We start from the raw sequence: 14640 nt of genomic DNA on the forward strand, positions 1-14640 counted from the left end.
GAAAGTCAAAGGTGTGAAATGGACCAGAGGATAAAAGATGTGATTGCAGAGGTGATCCCTAAACAGCTATTTTTTTTAGTGCTTTGGAAGGGTGATGTGGAGGGTTGCAACATGAGCAGCAGCTGTTTAGTAGACAGAAGGCTTGAAGGGCAGCCAGCTCGGCACACTGGACTTTGTCCTCAAAACATGCTCTTGACAAAATACAAGACCAGAGGAAATATATAGTGTTATTTCTATGGTATATTCTCTACACCTCCAGTGATTTCTGGCATAGGGACTTCCTGAGCTGGAGTTTGTATCTTTGCATTTAGCAGCCCTATTTGGATTTTGATTCCATATATTTGTATTTCTTGACCACATATAAACTTTTAGCACCTACAACTTTGTGGATGAAAGTTTCACAGCCTCACTCTATGTTATGTGGAGACATACATCCTTTTTTTGTTTTTACCCTGTTGCATTTTACCTCTATTTGATATCTCTGCTTCTTATATTAAAAGACTCAGTGAACTATTGCTTCCTACTCACTTTCTTTGCATTTTTTGTGGCTTTATAAATCTTTGCCATACACCCCCCTCAGCAGTTTCTTTTCTAGTCTAATGAATCTTTGTTTACTTACTCATTTTCATGGAAGCCATTCCATACCTTTCAACATTTGTTTTTCCCACAAGAGCAAGATCTTTTTGCTGAGCAGTAATCACCTGTTCATATCCTACCACAGCATATGGAAAGTTAATGTTGTCTTTTCTCAAGTATTTGTTTACAATAATTTTGTCTGTCATTTTATCTCTTGACTGGAGAAATATTAAATATCATGAGATTCTTTATTTTCATTTTGATTTTCTTTTTATTGTTCTTCATTACTTGGTATGCTTAGTAAACTTGGTCAGTCCAGCATTCACCACCTTGTCCAGTTCATTCATCAATATGCATAGGTTGGGCCACAGTTGTCTGTGGGAGCCTGATAATGCCCCTCCACAGTGAAAAATGGTTATTAATTGCTGTGTTTTGTTTGCTATATTTTGCTATATTTTAGGTAATTATTTATCTGTATTTATCTTGCCTTATTTCATAGCAAATTAGCTAAGAATCTTTGTGTGGGACAAATGATTTTTGGAAATCCAAGTGTGCCTTACCAAGTGGTTCTCTCATATTAGTTGACTGCTTTGGACAACTCTGAAAGATTTGTGAGACGTGACCTCTGTTTGCAAAAGTTGTGTTGACTTGATTCTTCCCCAGTTTGTTATGTTTATCTATGTGTTCACTAATTTTGAAGGGATAAAATCAAAGGATGAGTGTCAAATTGAAGTGTAATAGGTTACAGGACAAGCTGAACAAAATGAAGTGTTGGTCCTATGACAGAGTTTACTTTTTGCATGGTGGCCTATGGCCATGTGTATGCCCTCTTTTTCTCTTAAGAAGGAGGGGTCAGGCTCTACTCTGTGCTCCAACATAAACTGGGTAGTAGAATGTGTTTTAGTACGAAGTAGACATTTGAGAATGTCACCAGCTTGACCCCTTTGTATCCTTTCCCTATTCCTTGTCATTACAGACAGGCTTTTAAGTTTAGATTATCTAGATCTGATCCATATCTAGAGAGTGGAGGGGAATGGAAAAATAGGTGAGGATGCTTCAGAAATTGTGGTACTTCTTTACTTTCTGATTCCTGGATATAAATTCAGTGATTGTATTCAAGCATTTATGTTTGACTGTAATAAACTACCTTCAGGTTTATGCTTAGACATTTCAGTTTCCAGATAGGCACTTTAAATTATGTTGATATTTTCAACTTCGGATTGCATGAGGTTATGTCACAAAATCATTTGTACAGAATTCAAAAATATGCAACAGATTCTTCACTATGATCTTATAAAATTTATACAAAGCTCTGGAGACACCTTAGCCTTTTGAGGCTAATTGTACGGACTAGAATTAGTCTATGAACTTTATTATTAAATATTCATACTGCAACAACACCAGGAGATCTCAATCAGATGAAAGCTGGATTTTCCTAGGTACTTTGCAAATACTCTAAATGAAATTCTTTTCCCCAAACAGTTTGAAGCCTAGGAGATATTTTAGTATTACCAATTCTGGCAATTTCATTACGAATTTTTCATTTACTAGAATGCGTTCCTCAGTCACTAATTCTCAGTGGTCCTGTTAGAATATGAAACTCACTATTCTGATTTATTTAAAGAAATAAATAGAAAGATCAGCCCTTGCTGACTATAAGAGCTTTAGGAAAAAATGTTAACCCTAAAACCTTATGAGCAAGAAAAAGAACTAGAAATAAAACAATTCTCAGAATATGCTTTATTTTGAGTTAAGTTTTATGGCCTTTGAACACCAGGACTTAACAGAGCTGAAGCCAGGTCATCCTGTAGTTTATCTGCTTTTGTACGTACTACTCAGTGCATATTTGTGACCTTTTTTTAAAATAGCCAGCTTTCAACTACATTCTGTACTAGAAAATTCTCTTTACAACCTGGGATAAGTAATTTTGGTTCAGAGTCAGAGAACATAGATGCCTAGTTTTGACCTTAATAGCTGTGTCTATGAATCTGTCTCAGCTGCTTCTCTGTAAATAGTATTCCTATCTTTATAAAAGAGTGCAATGCTCAGATGTCATGATAGTGAGGAGATAAAAGTACCAATGAAAACTTTCCAAGTTATCATTTTTATGCACTCTGTAAGAAGCTCCTTGCTGTTCTATTGTTCCCATTTAATAATTCCCATTTTGCAGTACATAATCATGATCATAAATCCTGAGTGGTATTCTGAACAATGAATTCCAGCAGTGACTCAGCTGTTTCTAATTTAATTGATTTTTGCCTGTAAACACAATTTTCAAATCAATTGAATTGCAACCAAAACCAATTGCCACCATTTCCTTCTAAATTTGGGCATATTTCTGTACTTTCACTGGTGTAAACCTCTGTTTTTACAAATGGTGTAAACCTCTGGACATTATGTCATAAAGAACAAACTACATATATATACATATATATACCACTGCATATATATATTAGTGTTAGTGGTTCTGTTACACCTTTAACAATCTAAAAAATACTTTCTTTTAATCATGTTTCATTCTGTGGTGCCTTCAGGAACTAATTAAATAATTAGGTGTGATACATAAGAGGCAATATATATTAGGAGGCTGAACAATCTCCATATAATCTCTACTTTAGGTTTGGCTAGAGCCTTTTATCAATGACAGTATGTCCAGTCTAATTCCCCTAACTTCATTTGCAATGGCATTTGCACACATTTAATTTAATGTTATATTATTTTGTTTGTTCTCATAACATGAACTAAGTAGGTCATACAGCTACATATTTATTTTCACTGTTCTGAGATCTGGACATCTTTTACTGCTTAAATAATGCCAGCAATCTTTACTAGAAGAAATACTTGGAGGAAAACTTCAAAGATAAAATTTTTAAATTCATCAGTCTGTAGATGGTTAGTGATCATATGAAACTCAGGATTTGCAATCTGTTATTAAATAATGCTATGGATAAAAGTCACAATGCGTAAATAAGAAACCAGTATTCTGCATGACTACTGTAGTCTTTACATATATATACTAAAATTAAAATTACTGAAATACTGAAATCAAATCACAAGTATAGTATCAAGATGTCCAGTGTTCTTTTTTACACAAATACTTTTTAACATTTTTCTACTAGATCCTGAGTTTCTTGAATAGTTCTATTGCTATATATTATTCACTTCCAACACAAGCACAGCCAGAAATGCATATTCTTGCTTTATGCACTATATTGTCTGATAGACTGTGCTTACTGATTCTCATTTGTTTTGTACAGGCTCCATCATCACCTTCTTCACCCATAGCTAATGAACCAAAATACGAGAAGCGCTGGCTAGACACCTTATCAGTTCCTCTGTCGATGGCTCACATCTCGAGGTACAAAGCTGGAACAGATAAATTAAGGTTTGTAATCTAAAAAGGGAAGCACTGGGTTAGTTAGCTGGACCTAATATTTTGCTCTGGAGCATTGGCTGTGCAAGAATTCTTTGCGTTATGAAAATCTTTAGTTTTTATCATAAAAGATATATGTATATGCCGGTCATCTTCCCTTGAGGTTAATGGCATGCTTGGTGATTACCAATGACAAAGTAAAAAGTATAGTAAACATAGCTCCATAAAATATGTTTCCATAATCCATTTTATCTTGGGAGTTCGGTTACCATCAGCAGATAGTTCAGAGGTTAAGCTTGGCTTTACTTGAATTAGTTTTTAAGGTATTACATTTCACTCCATAGCTCTATAAGAGAATACTCCTATATTCCATATTCCCAAGTTTTGATATTGTCAGTTAACACCTTTTTTTAAAAAATAATGAGATATCTCACAATTCTTGTGACTGTGCTACATACCATTGTCATATAGAAACTCATATTGACTGTAACAGAGTTTTATAAAGTACAGGGTACAAAAAGTAGTATTTTCGATCATAAAATCTTGCATCTCAGAGACCTAAGCAATGGTTTATAAAGCATCTGTGGAATAGGATAGAAGAGCTGATTTTGCTGGACTAACAAAAAGATGTGAAAGCAAAAGTGTATACTGTCACCTGAATCAGGTGGCAGCTCCTCTCCCAGACTTTGCGTTAAAGCATCACAAATCAAATAATAGTAATCTGTCCAGGAGAGTTCTAGGTTCTTCCCCAGTCTTTGTGTTAGCTCTTAATTCTATTCTCTGCTAAGTCTCTCATCACTTCCTCCACCGCTTTCTTTCTCCCTCCTTCAGCTGTGAAGTTCACATGGTCATTCTTCCAAATCTATAACAGGCCTCTATACATTCCAAAATAAATATATCACAACAAGGCTTAGAAGTTCTCCTGTGGGTTAAATGAACAAATCTCTGCATGCATATTTAGGCATCAACTCTAATGATCAATGTTATTGCACTTAAAGGATAAGTGGAAAGAAATTTAAACATTTAAACGACTGAGTTCAGTTACTACCCTGCTAGTTAGAAGCAGTTTCACTCCTATTCTGTGCACTCTGTCCATTAATTGGAGCAATCTGAATGGATTCCAATTCAGAAAATGTCAGCAATATATGCATTTTGAGATTGCCTTGAAATAAAACACCTTCTAAGTATTTTTCATGTAAGGAATTAGAATTCTAGTGCTTTCAGCCTCAGCCTCAGATAGATACAGTCTCTTGTGATGCATCTGACTCCAATATATACTTTCTGTACACAGCATTCCACTATTACTGTTCTTTTGCCTTTTCTTTTAAACAATACAGGAAGTTGGAATCATTCCTTAGAGCCTATCACTATCACATGATACTTCTACTGATATGCACCCTGCTGCTTTTTATTTTTGGTAATCCTGCAGGAGTATCCATGTGAGCATTAAAGGAATACTACCTTGGGAGTAATTGCTGATGAGGCCAGTCCCATGTTCTTACCAATGTTGTATTCTTACATGAGGGGTACCAGACTGCTCTTACCTATTCTCTCCTCCTCTGAAATACATGCTTATATTCTTACTATTATCCCACATATTACTTTCTTTTACATTTCTCCATGTTTGTGTAAGCATAAATTCCAGCATTTGTCTTCAGTACTTACTTTATATAATCAAATGTCTGCCTTGCATGAAATGAAACCTATAAACAACTAGAAGTATAAATGGTAACATCAAATCCCTTCTTTCAACCATATCTGCATATCTTGACTCCCTTTCACATTTCAGCCATCAATCTAAATTCATTTGAATGAGTCTGTGCCAATTTCCTTGAATGTATCATGGGTCTAGCTGACCAATTTGCTTTTTTTGCCATTCTCTGAATATTTATTTAGAGTCTGTCTGCATACATTAGGTAAACAGCATGCCTACTTTTTCAGTATTAAATGAGTTTATGAATCTATATGTCATCCTTGCTACTTTCTGAATCCCTCCTGTTCTCTGTCATGGCTTTGTTTTGCTGTAATGCTTCTTTATATATTTCTTTTTATATACTACTTTATATATTATCCTTGGGATAATATATAGGATTATCTCAGTTGATCTTAAGAAGGTGCACTGGCACTGGAACAGCCACTCTTGTTTTTAAGTCCATATCATTGAACTATTGGAACTGTTTTCTGTAGTATCACATACGCAGCTGTGTGCTTTCTCTTCTACTGGGTGACCTGTGTGAAGGGCCTTTTTCCCTGCTCTTTACATCAATTAAACTTAGAAAGAGTGATCTGTATCATTCTCTGTATCAGAATGGTCTATGTACTGCTTGCTTTAGGAATTTACTTGCAACTGTGCAAAATGTTATGGTTTGGAAAAGGTTATTAAAGCCTGTATGAGTATCTTGCTGTCTGTCCACTCAGCCATGTAACACACACTGCATTCTTCAGTCCTTCTTTCCCAAATGGAAAACCATCTTTTTCACCTCTGAGATTCTTGCAGATAGCCACAGCAGACTTAGCATTCTTTTGTTATTAAAATCAATTGCTTAATTGCTGTGGCTTGTTTTAATACGTGGTTTTGTACAGTGTAAGCCCAACTATTCTTGTTGTTCTGAGGTGGAAAGCTGCTGCCAGCCAGTTTGGATGACCTCATTCACTTTTCTTTCCTTGGCCATCATAATTTTCAGCTTTCCTTCTCCAGTGTTGTAAATAATCTCCAGCCTTCAGACAACCTTATGAACAAAAAAGAGATTGCTTGTCATAAGGTCAAACAGAGTCTGATATGTTACTGAAGGGTATCTTTTTGTTGCCTTTAAAAAATACTGAGTATGTCAGCGTATAGCATGTAAGCATCTTGCTGAATGTCTTTGACCCTTTTTTGGATTAGAAACATTTTATAAGCTAGAGTTGTCTGTTAGACTATAATATAACTTTAGTGTGATATTAGATCAGTTCTAATCTAAGCTAATCAGATTAGGTTATATCATTTCCTTTGTGGTTAAACTACACATTTTAAATAGCTTGGTACTTCCTCTGAGCTTTCCAGTAACTTTGGCACGAAAATGCATACTTTTAGCTCTTATGTCATCAGATGGCCAGGAAAACCTATATGTTTGATTGTTATTCTATTCTTCACTATAAGGAAAAGGACTTACCTTTGACTTTTCATTTCACTTGATTTTTCATTTGATTTTTCTCATGAAGTCTTAAGTCTTTTTACTTAGTGCCAAAGAGTACCTTTTTTCACATATATTAGATTTTGTTAGCACCATAGGTATTAACGGAAACCAGAGAGAATAGGAAGGACTTTTTTCCTTTTTTATACTCAAAGAGTAATAATCAGAAATACTGCAAAGGGCAAGTCCATGAAGTGTGTTTGCCCCATTACAAAACAAAAACAGAAGAAAAACAGTCCCAGGATACCTAAAGAAGAGGTAAGAAATGTAGTAGATCTCTTCTCTTCTCGGTGCAGGATTTTTCCAGCTATGTCTTCAGAGAGTGTGAGTATGGGCAAGAAATAGTAACTACCCAAGTCACCCCTAATTAGTATATTTCGGATTGTTGGTATGATTGAAGTTTATCTGAATGCATGTAGATTGGTGTACTCCTTTTGGTAACTTACTAAATCAATAACTTTTTTATTTGCTTGTTTTTATAATAAGGCACCACTGCTTTTATCATCCTAAAGTTCTCATCAACCCATAAGTGTCTTAAATGTCCTGTTTTCTGTGTAAATTTTACAGTAATATATACTGTGAAAATTCTGTTCTTGCGAATACTGTTAATTGCTACTTGTTGATGGAAACATTAGGGATAGAGTTGGTCACTAATTGTAATAGAAGTTTGGCAGTGAAATACTGAGATCAATGTCTTTCTTACCCAAAGTATGCAGAGTCTTAAGAAGTGAATATTGTGTATCTATAACCTCTCAAACATTATGAGTTTAGAGTCTGAAAAAAAAAAAAACAAACTCATTTGGAAGCAGATGGAAGCTAAATTCAAGAAATGTGTGGACTGGAAGTAACGTAGGCACAGTGGCTATGAGTCTGTGTAGCTATGATCCCAATTACAAAAACAGCTTAATTAGGTTTTGGTGTTATTTTCTATTTCTTGATATTCTGGTCATTATAATTATTGCAGTGTATTGTGTTTTTTGTTTTGTTTTGTTTTTATAATTGGCTCACTGGGTTTTTAAGATAGATAATTTTTCTTAAGTCTTCTATTTCCCATTTTAACACTTCAGTGGGTTAACAAAATGCCTTTAATTAGGTAAATAAATAGGACAGTAAGAAATTAAGCAAACCATTTTGAGATAAGGAAGGTGAAGGAATTGAGCAAAGAGTGAGTATGTAAATGAAAAATACCACAGCCAAACTGGAATCTAATTCAAGAAAAGGGGGCAGTAGGGCAGGAAACTATGGCAGACAGTAACATCTGGTAAACGGAAAAGATGGGAGTAATTTGTAGTGAAAAAGAAACTATTGATTTGGAGAGATACTATTAATAGAGTGCCTTAAGAACTAACTTGGCTGCTGTTGATGCAGAACATAGAACTACACTAATCAAGCTCACTGGTGACACAGAATCAGCATCATCGGTACAGAAAAGGAGCACTATATTCTTATAAAAAGATGGAACTAATGGAAATGGGATGCAGCCTAACAGTACAAAGTGCAGGGAGATGACATCAGGGATTGTAAATGTTGTAACAGGGCAGTTTGATCCTTAAGGAAGATTAAAGTTTGTCACAGTTCTGTTCAAGCAGCAAGATATTTTGGAAATCAATTGTCAGGAATCAAGTAAATGCAGGCTACAGAATAAAGTCTGCTCAGCAGAATAGAAACAAAGAGATATCCAAGAAGTGGCTAGGCATTCTGCAGATCTCTCCACAGTGAGAGACAGACATACCCTTGACTAAAATGAGCTGCTAACTCAGGGAAAAATCAAGATATAGGCAGGAAAGAAAAGCTAGACAGGAACTGTGCCACACAGAATTAGAGATCAGCGCTGAGTACTGATTCTCAGCATTTTAGTACCTGTTCCTTATGCAGCAAGTGAAGTAGAATGTCTAAGCCAGAAGTTAGACATCCTTTAGGATGCCAGATATTTGTAGTCTAAAAATGTATCAAAAAATCAATGACATGAAAATTAAGGAAATTGCTGTTTCTTTGCAGTGTAGAGCAGTGTATTTACATGCTCTTTACAGCTCATATACATGCCTTTAATTTGTTCGGCAGCATAGCAAGAGAAGTAAACTGGCTTATTTTTTGAATCTTCAATGGTTAGCTGAATTCTAGCTTTAAAATCTATACTGCAATTAAGTGTGCCACAAGCAAAAATGAAGCATCCTCATCCTTTTCAGAATCCATGTATTCAGGAAGAACTTCCCCTTATCCCCAATGGTTACATGTTGCACATCTCTTCATTTGTGCTTCTTCTACTAAATAGCATCCCTTAGAGTACAGAATCCTAGATCACAGAAAGGCAAATTGTTAGGAAGCAGAAGAAAAGGCAAAAGAAATCTTCCTATCCCCACCCCCCAAAATAAAGAGATTAATACTGTCAGAAGATTGTTCATATTAATATTACCACTGAGCTCAAAGAATTATTACTTCTTTTTCTTTCTGGAGGTGGTGAGACTTATTTTGCCTTTTCTTCTGCTTGCTGACAACATACTAAATTCTAATCCACTAGGATTATTTCAGCAAGACTCTGCCCCCAGATGTCTTCAATAAATGCCTCTGGATAAATAGCCTTGGGTTTCAGTGGCAGACCTGCTTGCTTTCCACTAACTTGGGCATCAAAGTAGGAAAGAAATAAGTCAAGTGAGCTGAGTATGTTGAAGTGAGTAGTCGTAGTGCTCATTACTGAGCTTTATTGCTTTTGTTTTTCAAAATACCTGTTTGTTCAAGAAATGACTGTTTTCAGAGGTGTGTTATGGAAAAAGTCTGATTTGCACTATGTTAGCTTATTAATAATAATAATAATAATAAAAATATAAGAGCAAGCTATATTGGTCTTCCTTCTGAAACCAGACGGTTTGCAGACTTCAAAGAAACATTGCTAAGTGTGTCATGCACATGAACATCTGTTCTTCCCTCCCAAACACATCTGAATTTCATATGCCGTATAAACTATATATTTAAATCATGTGGAGAGCTGAAAATCTTGAAGAAGTAATCATTTGCGTATAATTTAAACAAAATGTACCTGATATTCTCTGTATTCATGACACTGATGAATACAATTCAGTTGTTGTGGGCTGTAGACTGTCCTCTTACCGAAAGGCTTACAGGGCCTGAGAGGAAATTGAACCTGAACATGAACGAGCATTACAATGGCAAGGCAGTCCAATAATTGTTATCTATATGTAGATTTTGTTAGCCATCTTATGTGTCAGGAAATAACTAGAGACACCTATATGTTATATATAAGAGATTGAAGCTATTGACCTGTCAAGTCATCTGTAAAGGCATCATTAAGATAAATCTAGTCTTCCTACAAGGAATGCAGTAGGATGGCTTATTATTTAAAATTTTCACATCTCCCACACACTCCCATTGTGCTGAAAGACCAATTAGAAAATAACATGCCTCTGTATCATCCAAGTGACTAAAAGAAAATATAAATACTTGCATTAAGACTTCTTAAAAATACAGCTGAAGGGTTCCTTTTTTTTTTACCTTTGCTTGTATTTACTTTGCCAGTTCATTCAATAAGATGAATGAAATCAATCTTGTCTGCTTTTTTCTTTGTCATTTTCAATTCATATTTAGTAATATTTTCTTGTATTTTTTTAAGTTGAGTTAATGTGATTATGCTCTGCATGTCGATAATGTAAGGCAAACCAACATTCCAACTGTTCTGTGGAACTATTCACATGCTTAAAATCTTTATGGGATTGGGACTTAATAAGTGAGATTGATCTCATCTGACTGTAACATCTAATAGTTGCTCATCTGCAAATGTGCTTAATCCCTGGACTCATGTTGGAGTCAATGGAGAGAAATAAATATCTCCAGAGAGTGATTCACCTCACCTATCTTGTGCATTTACTTATGATAAAACAAAGTTGTTCCTGAGTTTAGCATGCCTTGCTTATCGAATCATAGAATAATTTAGGTTGGAGGGGCCCTGGCGGTCATCTAGTCCAACTCCCTGCTCACTGCAGGTCTAATGGGATCATGTTGCTCAGACATCTTGTGCTGTCAAGTCTTGGACACTTCCCAGGATGAAGAGTCCACAGGCGCACTGTGGCAGTTTTTGATCCTGGCACCTGTGTCAGTATTTGATTGCCCCCATGGCAAAAAAAAAAAAAAAAAAAAAAAAAAAAAAAAATCTAATATCTGATTGTAATTTGCCACATTCTAACTTCTGTTTGTTGCCTCTCATCCATATACTTAGGCGATAGAATTTAACATGGCTAAATTGGGTGAAATGCGTCTCACTTGAATTATGCCTTACCATAATTACACTGAAATTATAAAACACTTGCTCACAAGTACACATACACCCTGTTCTCCAGCCTACCACAGTGACCAGCCCTACTAGACATGCTGCACTCAAGAGACGACAGTAGTACAGTGATATTGCATATAGCTTTCAGTAATTCAAGCTGCTCCTGTTTTCCAGCAAAACTCCTCCACCTCTTTCTTTGATCTGTTACTTCCATACAAATAAAGCATGCTGAGTGTGACAGACTGTAATTCCACAGACTTTTCTCCCTGCAGCAAAGCCGATTAAATTATCTCATACCTGCATTCCACTCTCTTGTTTCTCCTTCAGCTGCTTGTTTTACCCTATTCTGTCCTCTTCATAGTGCCAGTGTAACTATTTGTATGACTTCATGAAGAACAGAGTAAGAAAGAGACCGGATCAATACTAAAACCGTCCCACCTCCCCCCTCTCCTTTTTCTCTGCATGTATTATTACAAACCTGATGGATACAGCTGGGAGTTGCTTCTGCTGGCAAATTAGTAAGAAAATTTCTCTAGAAGCATCATTTCTATGTCACTTCAGTTATCTTACTCTACTACTCCAAGTTTAATACAAAATAAAGCAAAGTGACAGCATGGGAAGCAAAATGTTCAGCTAAAACAAACACAAAATGCAATCCAGGTTTATGCTTAATAGCTTCATTTATTTTTAGCTCCACAGTTTCTGCTAATAACCCAATTGTATGAGCAACTTGATCATTATTTGAAAATATGAGGGTATATAAAAGCTACAGTACTAAAGCCCTTCATTTCTTAAATTTCAAAGGGATAAAGATTCAGAGAGTACTTTCTTAGGATTTTTCATTCATATCCACCCATAATCCATAAAACTTAAGCCTAAATAGAAGTAGAAATTCTAGCAAGACAGCCGTAGAGTAATGTAGATAAGCCACTAGAAAATGCTGTAAGAAACACAAGAAACTTTGAAGGCAGTCATCAAAATATGTAGAAACAGGGCAGAAGACTGAGTTAGGACCTGGGAAGATATAAAGCTGATCAAGTGTATCTGTCTGTAACAACATGTTAGTAAACTTTGGATAAAACAGCTGCTGTCAGACAACCATCTAGGCTTTTATTAAGGAGATACCGTATAACTTTGAGATAAATCTAAAGGACAGACTGTTTCACATACCACATTCAGATACTGAAAATCTAGTGGCTCTATATGGCAAAATTCACAGTGGCCATTTTAAGTTTTATTAATATTAGTTATTATTAATTACCAAGAAGTGTCAAAGTCAGGAATTGAATTTAAGTCTGTCGATGCCTATCTGTTATTCTGACTGCCACTCTCACTAAAACAGTGTTATTTTATTAAAAGAAATTAATGCAGTAAACAAACCCCAAAACAGAGCAGCATGCAGATTCTTCCATCATTTCACCATGAAAGTGGGATATAAATAGACTGAGTATAGAAAACAGTGCCACATGCTCCTGAGTGGTTATGCTTACAAGAAACAAACAAACAAAAATTTACAGATAAAAGGCTGAAAATAATAACAAAGAAATGTAAGGGTAGTGTGGCCCAAATCCCTAAAGTTTAGGAAAAGCAAACATTCTAAAATTCTTATTCACACTCATGCAATGTCCAGTTAAAGACAGTATGGCCAGATTCAGTAGCTGTCCAAATACATAAATGTCGAGTGAGAGAAAGCTGTAGAAACTAACAATATAATATGAAATATTAAAAGAAGACTCTTTTCATCAGAAATTTTTCTGCATCTGAAGTGTTTGTACTTTTCCCCATAGAAGTCACATATCAGCAAAAATGATCTCTTACATTTAATGTGTGAAACACATGCCTAAAAATTAATGTTTGTTATCCTTCTTCCACACCTGAGGAAGAGATGAGATATTTTAAATGTTGGAGAAGGATGGCTGCCTCCAGATTGTCACTTCACAGCCACAATGATGCTGTCTTTGAACAGGCTACATTGGAGAAAATCATGCAACTCCAGTCTTTCAAGATGAAAAAAAGGCCTTCAATTTTCTCAGTCTGGGAGTTTAAGTGATACTTTCCTCAGTAAGACTATTTATACATGATACATTCGGTGATTGCTGCTTTGTAGTGAAGAATACTTCCAATCATGGCAAAGTGGGAAAAATTCCATAAAGTTGATGCATCTATTAAAGTGGAGACTTCTGTATTTGGAAGGACTTTATCTTTTACTTGATTCAGAGATGAGTTTCATGAGCTTTGGTGGTCACTTTAAATAGTTATGTAAAACTCTTGATAATGTCATCCCATCTGTATTTGAAATGATACTGAGAGTAAAGCACCAGCACACAAACTTTCTCAGAGATTACTGCTTACATTTCTGTTTCCTGTTTTTTTCTTTTTGGGGGCTGTCTGAACTGAAGTCCATTCATTTCTGGTTCTATTTGCAATAATCGGTACAGTAACAGGAAAAGTAGAAGAGATGGGAATTTCCTCTAGCTCTGTCTTTCAATGATCTTGAAGCCACAGAGGGAAAAAATAGCCAAAAAAGATGTATCTGATCGTATTTTGTGGTGATGAGATGACTACATAGCATCTTGAGATCTCTCAAACCTGTTTTTCAGTATTAAATACAAAACTTAGCTAAAAGGAGTAGGCGCATACTTGTGCCTCTTCCCCCCGCCCATGCTTTGAAGAAATGGAGAAAGGCATGATCTTTAAGCCTCCAGGATTTATTTTCTCCTGAATTTCAATGCTGTCTTTGTGCTTGCGTTATTTATTGATTACTTCACATAAAAAGAAAAGAAAAATTCAGCATTCAGTAGTTTTCTATTTAGCTTTTATTTTTAGCTTCCATATTTGCTTTTACTTTTTTCTGTATATATGTTATATTTTTCAGACTACAGAGTAAAACAGAACAATATGTTACGTGAATTGTAGAGGGAAACTACTGTAATTAAAGGCAAGAAATAATCATAATAAAGTTCAGTATGTTGAGAACAAAACCACTGTTTTACCAGCACAGACTTACTGGTTGGCATCTGTAAACTTTGCTTATTCTTTTTCTGTTCTGTTTCAGTCACTTGCTTCAAAGGGGCCTGCTTTCTGGCAAAACCAGCTTTCTGCTAAAGTCAGCATAGTGGTGGTGGTGGTGATGGTGGTGCACTGCAGGTCTCCGTCCCCCATACCAGACAGTGTGACTACCTATGGCACATCAGAGGCCTTAAACCAGACAGAGCTCCTGAGGGAGGAGGCAGTTG

At 35.7% G+C, this 14640-nt stretch overlaps 1 pseudogene; it reads left to right on the forward strand.

Moving 5' to 3' along the window:
* The window catches only part of LOC135330159 (gamma-2-syntrophin-like), a 136583-nt pseudogene that overhangs the window by 80270 nt on the left and 41673 nt on the right, over nt 1-14640 (forward strand).

The sequence above is a fragment of the Dromaius novaehollandiae genome, chromosome 16 (assembly GCF_036370855.1).
Source record: "Dromaius novaehollandiae isolate bDroNov1 chromosome 16, bDroNov1.hap1, whole genome shotgun sequence".
NCBI classification, from domain to species: Eukaryota; Metazoa; Chordata; class Aves; order Casuariiformes; family Dromaiidae; genus Dromaius; species Dromaius novaehollandiae.